This window comes from Pan troglodytes, chromosome 21, assembly GCF_028858775.2.
Source record: "Pan troglodytes isolate AG18354 chromosome 21, NHGRI_mPanTro3-v2.0_pri, whole genome shotgun sequence".
NCBI classification, from domain to species: Eukaryota; Metazoa; Chordata; class Mammalia; order Primates; family Hominidae; genus Pan; species Pan troglodytes.
Window position 1 is genome coordinate 51,126,580 of NC_072419.2, and position 12,297 is coordinate 51,138,876.

Here is a 12,297-nt window from a genome sequence, read left to right on the forward strand (position 1 = left end):
AAGAATCACTTGAACCTGGGAGGCGGAGGTTGCAGTGAGCCGAGATCACACCATTGCACTCCAGCCTGGGTAACAAGAGCAAAACTCCATCACGAAAAAAAAAAAAGAGAGACTTTTAAAACACACACATATAGCAGGTCTTGAAGAACTATTTTCCTCTATCAACTATTCAACTATGTGCAGGTTTAGTCTTAAGTAAGAATAAAATCTAATTTTAAAGCAATTGTTAACTCCAGGGGAAAAAAATTCCAAGGAATATATAAACAAACTGAAAGAATACTGCAGTGGTATATGTGTAAAGTGATTTTAGAGAGCAAAATCGATTGGTCCATAGTAGGAAGTCAATAGAAACTTATCCAAAATTGAGAATTTAAGAAGGAATTGTGGGGCTTTTTTTTCTTTTTTTTTTTTGAGACAGAGTTTTGCTCTTGTGGTCCAGGCTGGAGTGCCATGGCATGACCTTGGCTCACAGCAACCTCTGCCTCCTGGGTTCAAGCGGTTCTCCTGCCTCAGCCTCCTGTGGTCCCAATTGTCATTTTTTTTTTTTTAAGAAATAAACAAAGAAACAGCTGTTTATGTTATTTAGAAATATGGAGGCACATAGCAGAAGGAACAGCTAAATGAGTTGAAATCACCACCTCTTGGGAGAGGTTAGCAAAAGGATGATGGGTGGGGGAGTGCCCTTTTTCATAATGAAAACAAAATTACCTGGCTTTTGCAATTATGCATAGTGTTACCTAGACAAAAATAAGAATTTACATTGCATTGCTCTGAGATGTTCTTGATTTTATAAGATGTTTTGTATATATATATATATATAGTTTCATGTATTTCTAAGGATGTGGGTGGGAGGAGGGATGCTGCCAATTAAACTGTGACATGCCACTGATGGTAAAACACATGATTTCAGATATGTTAAAATATGAGAATATGTATATCTTTGAATCTGTGAAATACAGTACTTTTTTAAAATAGATTTTTATTTTTTTGAGGCAAGGTCTTGGTCTGTCACCCAGGCTAGAGTGCAGTGGCATGATCCATAGCCCACTGCAACCTCGAACTCTTGGGCTCAAGTGATCCTCAGAAAATTGAGGTCATAGGGTACACGGCCAGCCTGAAAACCAGACAGGGGAATACACAGAATCACAGTTTACCAGGAGCAGAAGCAGCTGGAAACAATAACTGGTGGGAACATTTAAACAGTAATTATGAATTGCTGGAGGCTGACTGTGGACTAGCTTGAGGGTTTAAAAAACGCAGGTGCCCGTTCTTGGGGGGCTAGGGGGCAGAGGTACATTTTTGTGAGTTTGGCCTCCCAGAGTCCCACCAGTTTCTCACAGTGAAGATCTGAACAAAATCCCCTCACACTTCGGAGAGGAGTAGGGTAAATAAACCATGTGGAAATAAGCCCAGAGTGCTCTGTTCTCTGTAGCAAAGGCCTGCCCTCAATGGATACTACTTTACCAGCATCTTACTAGCCTAGAGGAAGGGCAATTAGACAACTACAGCCTCCTTTAGCTTTCCCATCTCATGTAGGGGGAGAAAAAAAAAAAGCAAAGAAATTCTTTTGGAGGTTATAGCCCAGGGACTCAGGCCCGTTAAAAAAAAAACCAAAAGCTGGCAGTGGTGGCTCACGCCTGTAATCCCAACACTTTGGGAGGACAAGGCAGGCAGATCACAAGGTCAAGAGATCGAGACCATCCTGGCCAACATGGTGAAACCCCATCTCTACTAAAAATACAAAAATTAGCTGGACATGGTGGCATGTGCCTATAGTCCCAGCTAGTCGGGAGGCTGAGGCAGGAGAATCACTTGAACCCGGGAGGTGGAAGTTGCAGTGAGCTGAGATCGTGCCACTGCACTCCAGCCTGGCAACAGAGCGAGACTCCGTCTCAAAATAAAGAAAGAAAGAAATAAATAACCAAAAATGGAGATTTAATTATAAGATTAAGCTTTCCCCTCACCAATACCTCACCACCACAGCAACAGAGCTCCATGTAAAAACAGTGGATTACAACTGAAAGAGCTGCAAGACACAAACCAGAATTACTAAGTTTCCAGAGAAACTGCAAGACACCAAGGGAGACAAAAACAAGAACATTTGAGGAAATTGAAGTCTCTGACACTTACAGCTACAGCAAACAGTAAACACAACCTAACTCCTAGACAGACAAAAAACCACTAAAGCCCAATTTACCTCCGTTACTATTACCTGATACATCATGCCTGACTGTCAACAAAATTTATGACACATTAACAGCAAGAAAAAACACAGTATGAAGAGACAAAGCCAGTGGCAGAAATTTTGGAATTATTGGATCAGAAATTTAAAATTACTGTGATTAGTGTGCTAAGGTCTCTAATGGAAAAAGTAGACAACAGGCCGGGTGCAGTGGCTCATGCCTGTAATCCCAGCACTTTGGGAGGCTGAGGCGGGTGGATCACCTGAAGTCAGGAGTTTGAGACCAGCCTGGCCTACATGGTGAAACCCCATCTCTACTAAAAACACAAAATTAGCCGGGCATAGCTCTATTAATTTTAGCCAAAGCGGACTTCAGAATAAGGGAAATGTCAGGGATAAAGATGAGCATTACATAATGATTAAGGGTGAGATCTCCATGAAGACCCAACAATCCTTAATGTGTATGTGCCTTACAACAACAGACCATCAAAATATGTCAGGCAAAACATATAGAACTGCAAGGAGAAATAGGAAAATCCACTATTATCATTATTATTATTATTATTATTATTATTATTATTATCTTTGAGACAGAGTCCGGCTCTGTCGCCCAGGCTGGAGTGCAGTGGCGTGAACTCGGCTCACTGCAAGCTCCACCTCCCCAGGTTCATGCCATTCTCCTGTCTCAGCCTCCAGAGCAGCTGGGACTACAGATGCCCGCCACCACGCCCGGCTAATTTTTGTATTTTTAGTAGAGATGGGGTTTCACCGTGTTAGCCAGGATGGTCTCGATCTCCTGGTCTTGTGATCTGCCCACCTCGGCCTCCCAGAGTGCCAGGATTAGAGGCGTGAGCCACCGCACCCAGCCAGGCAAATCCATTATTATAGTTGAAGACTTCAACATACCTCTAGCACTAATTGACAAATCCAGTAGGCAGAAAAAATTAGTGAGAATATAGATGTGCAGTACCATGAATCAACTGGATCTAATTGACATTTATAGACTACTTTATCCCCAAACAGCAGAATACATATTCTTCTCAAGCTCCTATGAAACATTAACCAAGATAGACTACATTTTGGACCATAAAACATATCTTAACAAATGTAAAAGACTAGCAATCATACAAAGTATAACACCAGAGAATTAAACTAGAAATAAGAGAAAGCTGGAAAATCCTAAAATTTTGGAAATGAAATGCTAGTAAATAACACATTGGCCACAGAAGTCTCAAGATAAGTTAAAAAACATTTTGAATTAAATGAAAATCAAAATTTGGGCGATGTAAGGAAAGCAGTTCTTAGAGGCAAATGTATTGCAATGAATGTATGTATTAAAAAAGAAGAAAGACCTGATATCATTAATCTAAACTTCCACCTTAGGAACCCAAGAAAGGAGAGCAGTATAAACCTAAAGCAAGCAGAAGAAAAGAAAAAGAAATAAAAATTCAAACAGAAATCAGTGAAACTAAAAACTGGAAAATAATAGGAAAAATTGAGAAGACCACAAGCTGGTTCTTTGAAAGATCAGTGAAGTTGATAAATCTTTGGCCAGGCTAATGAAGAAATAAGGAAAGAAGATATAAATTAATTAATATAAATAAAAGAAAGGCCAAGGCCGGGCGCAGTAGCTCATGCCTGTAATCCCAGGACTTTGGGAGGCCGAGGCAGGTGGATCATGAGATCAGGAGATCAAGACCATCCTGGCCAACATGGTGAAACCCCATCTCTAAAAATACACAAATTAGCCAGGTGTGGTGGCACATGCCTGTAATCCCAGCTACTTGGGAGGCTGAGGCAGGAGAATTGCTTGAACCTGGGATGCGAAGGTTGCAGTGAGCCAAGATTGTGCCACTGCACTCCAGCCTGGCGACAGAGCGAGACTCCATCTAAAAAAAAAAAAAAAAAGCCATCACTACTGATCTCATGAACATTAAAAGGATAAAAAAGAAATAGAAATAATTCTGTGGCCACAAATTTAACACCATGGATAAAATGGATCAATTCCTTGAAAGATACAAATTACCAAAATTCACAAGAGGAGAAAAACATAATCTGAATAGGCCTAGACCTATTAAAGAAAGTGAATCAATATGCAATAAACTTTCACATTAGAAAATGCCAGACAAAGATGGTTTCACTGGGCGAATTATACAAAATTTTTAAGAAATAAATGATACCAATTATCTGAAGATAAAAGCAGAGTGAATGTTTTCTATCCCACTTCAGGAAACCAGCATTACCCTGATACCAAATCTACGCAAAGACATTAAAGAAAGGAAAATTAGAGACCAGATTCTGTCATGAACGCAGATACAAAAATCCTCAACAAATTATTGGCAAATCAAATCCAAGAATGTAAAAAATAAACTGTGCACCATGATGAAGTGGGATTTGTTCCAGGTATAAAAAGGCTAGTTTAATATTTCAAAATCAATGAGTATAATCTATCACAACAACAGACCAAAGGAAAAAAATCATGTGATCACATCAACAAATGCAGAACAAGCATCTGACAAAATCTAACACCCATTCATTATAAAAACTCTCCACAAACTAGGAATAGAAAGATAACTTTTTAAACTTCATAAAGAATATCTACAAAAACACTGCAATGAACAGCATTCTCAATGGTAAGAAATTAGATGCTTTCTCCTAAGATCTAGAACAAGGCAAGCCTGTCCCGTTTCACCACTCCAGTTCAATACTGTACAAAAGTCCTAGCTAATATAATAAGATAAGAAAATAAAATAAAAGGTATACAGATTCAGAAGGAAGAAACAAAACCATCTTTGTTCACAGACATGATTATCTATATGAAAAATCCCCAAAAATTGGCAAAAACTCCTGGAACTAGTAAGAAATAATAGCAAGGTTTCAGGATAAAAGGTTATTATACACAGTGAATTGCTTTCCTACATACCAGCAATTAACTTGCCGGATTTGAAATTTAAAACACAATGCCATTTACATTAGCACAAAAATAAGTATAAATCTAACAAAATATGTACAAGTCTATGTGAGCAAAACTATCAAACTCTGGTGGAAGAAACTAAAGAAAACCTAAATAAATGGATAGATATTCCATGTTCATGGATAAAAGACTCAATACTGTTAATATATCAGTTCTTCCCTATTTAATCTATAGATTCAACACGATCCCAATAAAAATCCCAATGAGCAATTTTGTGGATGTCGACACATTTATTCTAAAATGTATACAGAAATGCAAAAGAACCAGAACAACCAACACAATGCTGAGGAAGAACAAAGTTGGAGGACTGACACTACCTCACTTCAAGACTTACAACAAAACTATAGTAATCAAGGCAGTGTGGTCTTGGCAAAAGAACAGACAAATAAATCAATGGAACAGAATAGAGAATTTAGAAATAGACCCACACAAATAGTGAACTGATCTTTAAAAAGAAGCAAAAGCAATGCAATGGAGAAAGGATAGCCTTTTCAACAAATGGTGGTGGAACAACAGGACGTCCGCACACACAAAAATGAATGTAGATACTGATAACTTTCACAAAATTTAACTCAAAAAGGCAAAACTACAAAACTTCTAAACGATAACATAGAAGAAAATTTAGGGGACCTTGGGTTTGGCAATGAATGTTTAGATATGAGAAAGAAAAGACTCTTTTTATCTGAAGAATGTGAGCTCCTTTATCAGGCCCAGAGAGGCATTGAAATGTGACAGCACTCATGTCTCCTCCCACCTGGAGGTAAGTAATCATTTCGAAGATGCCTGTTAAATGAATTATAGACTGACTATTGCCACCAAGAGCTATGAATTAACCTAAAACACCCCATGCTGAACACCATAATGCATGCTCTATAGTACAGCTCTATAGTTCAACAATGTATATAGCCAATCACTAATCAATGTTATCTCTGTAAACCAATGACAATTCATTAAAAACAACTTTTGTAATCACCCTCTCTCCCTTTTTTTTTTTTTTTTTTTGGAGACGGAATCTTACTCTGTCGCCCAGGCTGGAGTGCAATGGCGCGATCTTGGCTCACTGCAACCTCCACCTCCTGGGTTCAAGTGATTCTCCTGCCTCAGCCTCCCAAGGAGCTGGGATTATAGGTGCATGCCACCACACCCATCTAGTTTTTGTATTTTTAGTAGAGATAGGGTTTCACCATGTTGACCAGGCTGGTCTCGAACTCCTGACCTCAGGTGATCTGCCCTCCTTGGCCTCCCAAAGTGCTGGGATTACAGGCTGAGCCACTGTGCCTGGCTGCATCACGCTGTCTCCTAATTTGTTCTTTTTTCTTTAAAAACTTGAGCCTCTCTTTTGTTCTGTGGGGCACTTCCTATTGCTTCCCTGGCTGCAGTCCTCAACTTTGGTCCAAATAAACTCTATATTAATTTGGCCTGAGTTTCTTTCTTTAGCTCAACAGGTATAACATAAAAAACATGATCCATGAAAGAAAAATTGGTAAGTTAGACTTCATCAAAATTAGTGCAAAGTCACTGTCGAGAGGATAAAAGACAAGCTACAGACAAGAAAAAAAAATCTTTGCAAAGCACATATCACGTAAAGGACGAGTATGCAAAATATACAAAGAATTCTTAAAATTCAGTGATAAAAAAGCAAATAATCCAATTAAAATGAGTGAAAAAATCTGAACATACACCTAACCAAGGAAAATATACAGGTGGCAAATAAGCACATGAAAAGATGCTCAACATTGTATGTCATGAGGGAATTGCAAACTAGAACAATGAGATACCATTATACACCTATTCAACTGGTTAAATTCAGAAAAACAAAAACACAAACAACAAGAAAAAACTCTCACTATATCAGATGCTGGCATGAATATGGAGCAACCGGAGCTGTTACTGTTGGTGGAAATACAAAATAGTACAGCTCCTTTGGAAAACAATTTGGTAGTTTCTTTATTTTTCTTTTTTTTATTTATTTAATTTAATTTATTTATTTATTTATTTATTTATTTATTTATTTATGAGATAGAGTCTCACTCTGTTTGTTGTCCAGGCTGGAGTGCAGTGGCACGATCTTGGCTCACTGTAACCTTTGCCTCCCAGGTTCAAGCAATTCTCCTGCCTCAGACTGCCAAATAGCTGGGATTACAGGCACCCGCCACCAAGCATGGCTAATTTTTGTATTTTTTTTGTTTTTTGTTTGTTTGTTTTTTTTTTTTAGTGGAGACAGGGTTTCATTTACTATGTTGGCCAGGCTTGTCTTGAACTCCTGATCTCAGGTGATCCACTGATCTCAGCCTCCTGAAGTGCTGGGATTACAGGCATGAACCACTGTGCCTGGCTTTTTTTTTTGTTTTTCCCCCTGAGATGGAGTCTCACTCTGTCGCCAGGCTGGAGTGCAGTGGCACATTCTTGGCTCACTTCAACCTCTGCCTCCCGGGTTCGAGTGATTCTCTTGCCTCAGCCTCCCAAGTAGCTGGGACTACAGGCATGCGCCACCACACCCAGCAAATTTTTGTATTTTTAGTAGAGATGGGGTTTCACCATGTTGGCCAGGATGTTCTCGATCTTTTGACCTCGTGATCCACCTGCCTCGGCCTCCCAAAGTGCTGGGATTACAGGCGTGAGCCACCGTGCCCGGCAGCCTATTTTTATTTTTAATGTTTTTTTAGGGATGGGGTCTTACTGTGTTGCCCAGGCTGGAGTACAGTGGCTATTCACAGGCACCATCCCACTACTGATCAGCATGGGAGTTTTGACCTGCTCTGTTTCCAACCTTGGCCAGTTTACCCCTTCTTAGGCAATCTGGTGGTTCCCTGCTCCCGGGAGGTCATCATATTGATGCTGAACTTAGCGCAGACGCCCAGGCAACATAGTGCACTGCAGCCCAGAACTCCTGGCCTCAAGCGATCCTCCTGCCTCAGCCTCCTGAGTAGCTGGGACTACAGGCACGCGCCACCACACCTGGCCAGTTTACTAGTTTCTAACAAAGCTAAACATTGTCTTAACGTATAATCTAACAGTCACACTCTTAGGTATTTACTCAAACAAGTTGAAAACTTATGCCCACACAAAAACCTGCACACAGATGTTTATCATGGTTTTCTTCATAATTGTCAACAGCTGGATCAAGATAGCTCTCAGTAGGTCTATTAGTTCCCTAAGCCTGCCATAACAAAGGGCCACAAACTGGGTGGCTTAAAACCACAAAAACATATTCTCTCACCATTCTGGAGGCTAGAAGTCTAAAATCAGTGTGACAGCAGAGTCTTGCTCCCTTTGAGACTCTGGGTAGAATCCTTCCATGCCTCTTCCTGGCTTCTGGTGCTGCCCAGCAATCCTTAGTGTTCCCTGGCTCACAGCTCATCACTCCAGTCTCGGCCTCCATTGTCATGTGTTGTTTCCCATGTGTGTCCTGTCTTCAGATGGCATTTTCCTCCTTCTTTAGGGCACCAGCCACGTTGGATTAGGACCCACTCGAATGACCTCATTTTAATTGATTATACTGCAAAAGCCCTTTTCCAAATAAGGTCACATACACAGATTCCAAGAGTGAAAGCTTCAGCATATCTTTCTGGAGGATACAAGTCAATCCTTAAGAATAGGTTAATGGGCCAGGTGTGGTGGCTCACACCCGTAATCCCAGCACTTTGGGAGGCCGAGACAGGCAGACCACCTAAGGTCAGGAGTTCGAGACCAGCCTGGCCAACATGGCAAAACCCTGTCTCTATTAAAAATAAAAAATTAGCTAGGCATGGTGGCACACACCTATAATCTCAGCTACTTGACAGGCTGAGGCAAGACTCACTTGAACCTGGGAGGCGGAGGTTGCAGTGAGCTGAGATCATGCCACTGCACTCCAGCCTGAGCAACAGAGTGAGACTCTGTCTGGAAAAAAAAAAAGAATAGGTTCATGCATAAACACAATATGGTAGATTCATACAAGGGGATTTTTTAAGCAATCAAAAGAAATAAGTTATTAAATCATAAAAAGACATGAAGGAAACTTAAATCACATTACTTAATAAAACAATCCAGTCAGAAAAGGCGACATATGTGCTGGGTACAATGGCTCACACTTTATTACCCAGCACTTTGGGAGGCCAAGGCAAGAGGATTGCTTGAGCCTGGGTGTTCAAGACCAGCCTGGGCAACATGGCAAAACCCCATCTCTATAAAAAATACAAAAATTAGCTGGGTGTGGTGGCACACGCCTGTAGTCCCAGCTACTAGGGAGGCTGAGGTGGGAGAATCACTTGAACCCAGGAGGTCGAGGCTGCAGTGAGCTGTGATTGCACTACTGCACTCCAGCCTGGGTGACAGAGTGAGACCCTGTCAAAAAAAAAAAAAAAAAAAGAAGAAGGAAAGAAAGAAAGAAAGAAAGCGAGCAACATATTGTATGATGCAACTATATGACGTTCTAGAAAAGGTAAAACTATAGTGTAAAAGGTCTGCGGTTGCCAAAGGTTGGGGTGAGGGGAGGGAGTGAGGGATGAAGAGTTGAAGCAAAGATTTTTAGGACACTAAAACTTTTATTTATATACATGACATTATGCATGTGTCAAAACCTATAGAACTATGTACAACATAAAGAATGAACCCCAATGTAAACTACGGACTTTAGTTAATAATGATGTATTAATACTGGCTCATCAGTTGCAACAAATGTACCACTCTAATACAAGATGTTAATAATAGGGGAAATTGTGTGGAGGAGGGACAGGGAATGTGGGAACTCTGTAATATCTGGTCAATTTTTCTGTAAACCTAAAACTGTTCTAAAAAATTAAGTCTATTGGCCAGGCACAGTGGCTCACACCTGTAATCCCAGCACTTTGGGAGGCCATGGCAGGAGGATCACTTGAGGCCAGGAGTTTGAGCCCAGCCTGGGCAACATAATGAGACCCTGTCTCTACAAAAACATTTTTAAAAATTAAGTCTATAATTTGAAAAAAGATCCACTGCAATATATAAGGCTCAAGTATCACTTCTTTAAGGAAATCTTTCCTGCTCTCCCATCATATTCCCAAGATGGGTTAGGTGCTCTTCTCCCAAGCTCCCATAATACCCTGCACATATATTTATTTCTATGGTTGCACCTATCACATTGTATTTTAACATTTATCTGTATCGCTGTCAGTTCATAGCTGTGGTTTGCTGACGCTTGGCCTAGAATGCAGAGATGGTGAAATAAGCTAATCCATGCAACCCTTTAACAGGCACCTAGGAATGCCTGACAAAGGGCACTTCTGTTCCCTCAATGCACTGTTGATGTCATTTGTGGTATAATCATTATTAGCCCTCTGGTCCATTAGGCTATTTTCTGGATGATGGCATAAGGCACAGTCTTGTGACATTAAAGGTTACTTAGCCTGAGTAGTCTCTAGATTACTGGTCTAGGGTCTGCCAAAGACAATCCTCATGGGGAAGTTTTTGCACTAACCTCTCCAGGATTCAAATCCAATGGTTTTGACCCAAAACCATGCTGTTTACATTACACAACACGTTCTCAATCTTGTTCAACTTAAAAGGTGGCACAGTACAGGGGTCACTGGCACACATGCCTACATGACAGATAACATAAGTGACAAAAGCAGACTCAGGTCGAGAAGGGTCCCTGGCATTTGGGAAAGTCCATACCCAGTCTAGAACAGGCAGCCACTCCTTGGCTTCAGCCAATTGTTGCCACACAGAAATGTGGACACAGTGTTACCAGACAAGGCAGAGAGGCAGATTTCTGTTCACACAGAAACTTTTCAGTTTAAAAAAGTGTTGGCAACTAAGTCAAACTGCTTAGAAATACTGGAGATGGCATATTGGGAGGGTAAGGAATCATCCAATTGAATTGGGGTATTTACGATGGGGGAGAAATAGCAGCTAAAGGATAAGGGCAGCTTTTGGAGAACCCTGATTGTCACACTCAAGGAACTTATATATTGTCATCTAGGTCTGAGTGCACACTAAATAATTTAAGCAAGAACAGGACACGATTAGAATGGTATTTTTAAAAGATCACTTGGCAGTTGACGGGCGAGGCTGAGAGCAAAACGGTGAATTAGAAGTCTGTCATTTAGCTAAGTAAGGGTAAAGGCAAGGCGGCAAAGGCCTATTTACTTGGCTTTTTCTCCTACCCGACTGCAAACTCCAAGACAGCAGGGCCCCATCTGCCTTGTTCATCGCTGTGTCTCCAGCACTAAGCAAAAAGCCTGTTCAACATTTGTTGAAAGAATAAATGAACAGGAGAGAGGGAAGGCGAGAGGCATTTTGAAGGACTGAGTTTAAAAATCAACTACCTTGAAGCCGGGCGAGGTGGTTCATGTCTGTAATCCCAGCACTTTGGGAGGCTGTGGCGGGTGGATCACCTGAGGTTAGGAGTTTGAGACCAGCCCGGCCAATATGGCGAAGCCCCGTGTCTACTTAAAATACAAAAACTAGCCGAGAGTGGTGGCATGCACCTGTTATCCCAGCTACTCAGGAGGCTGAGGCAGGAGAATTGCTTGAACCTGGAAGGCAGAGATTGCAGTGAGCCAAGATTGTGACACTGCCTGGGCGACAGAAAGAGACTCTGTCTCAAAAACAGAAAACAAAACAAAACAAAACAAAATCAACTACCTTGAGAGGAGTAGAATGTTGGTAATTGTGAGAGCAGTCATGGAGGGGAGGGGAGCCATGGAGGCCTGTTTCCTTCCCTGAACTTCCTCAACGAGGGGGCATCTTAAAGAAGAAATCATGTACACAGATTTTTGTGGGTTTTTTTTGGAGACAGGGTCTCACTCTGTCTCCCAGGTTGGAGTGCAGTGGCATGACCATAGCTCACTGCAGCCTACAACTCCCGGCATCAAGCAATCCTCTCACCTCAGCTTCCCAAAGTGCTGAGATTACAGGCGCGAACCACTGCGCTCGGCCCTACACAGGTTTTTTAAAAAGACGTTTGTGCGTTGGATTCCTGGCACTTCACGTGGCCTCTTCAGTCTACCAAAGAAGTAAAAGGTAAGTACCCTGAAGGATTGAAAGGATTAAATGAACATTGAGGGATGAGCAATTTCTGTTCTTCCCTGGCTCCAGTATTACCAAAGCACACAGTAAGAGGACTGACATCGGCCTCCGACCCAGTGAGGATTACTTTCGGGGTGGAGGGGGAACTGCT